This window comes from Acyrthosiphon pisum, chromosome X, assembly GCF_005508785.2.
Source record: "Acyrthosiphon pisum isolate AL4f chromosome X, pea_aphid_22Mar2018_4r6ur, whole genome shotgun sequence".
NCBI classification, from domain to species: Eukaryota; Metazoa; Arthropoda; class Insecta; order Hemiptera; family Aphididae; genus Acyrthosiphon; species Acyrthosiphon pisum.
In genome coordinates, this window is record NC_042493.1 from 93,314,639 (window position 1) to 93,315,419 (window position 781).

The following is a 781-nucleotide window of genomic DNA, read 5'->3' on the forward strand; positions in this document are numbered from 1 at the left end:
AATTTTCGTGATTTTTACATAATATGTTGTCAAAATTTGAACTTTAAATGCTTATAAATAAAAATTGTGACAATGTATTCCTTTTATTTTGCAACTGCTATTGTAAAAATATGCTAGGAGCCTTGTATTAAATTTCCAAATCTTAGAATTAAAAAGAAAAACTTTTATGAATTTCTGTTTAAGATTATTTGAACATTGCCGTAATTTTTACGTATTTAGTCAAAATTTGAACTTTAAATGCTTATAAAAAAAAATTGTGCCTATGTATTTTTATAATTTTTGAATGGGAGTTAGAACAACATATGTGGACCCTTCTATTAAATTTTCAAGTATTTTGTCCCAGCTAATTTTTTTTTATCAACATTTATAAAAAAAAAATCAAAAAAAATCGATTATTTCAATTGCCTATAAATAGATTAAAAATTAGTGAAATATTTTGAAAATAAAACTATATAAAGAAAATGTCAATTTAAACAACTGGTAAAATTTTCAAGTGTCTACGACTCATACTTTTTGAATAATAACAAATATCAAAAATCGTTTGAGGCTAAACCGTTATTTAATGCGGTTTTGTAAAAATTTAAATTTCAAACACTCCTAAAAATTTTTTGTCTTAGTCCGGTTGAGTTTTTTTTACAGATATTTAAAGAAAAACTTATGGAGAACCTTGTACCAAATTTTAAAAGCTTAGTTATAAAAGAAAAAAATTTTACGATTTTTCAACCACAAAATTACTTGCAAATTTTCGCAATTTTGACATATTTCGTATAAATTTAAACTT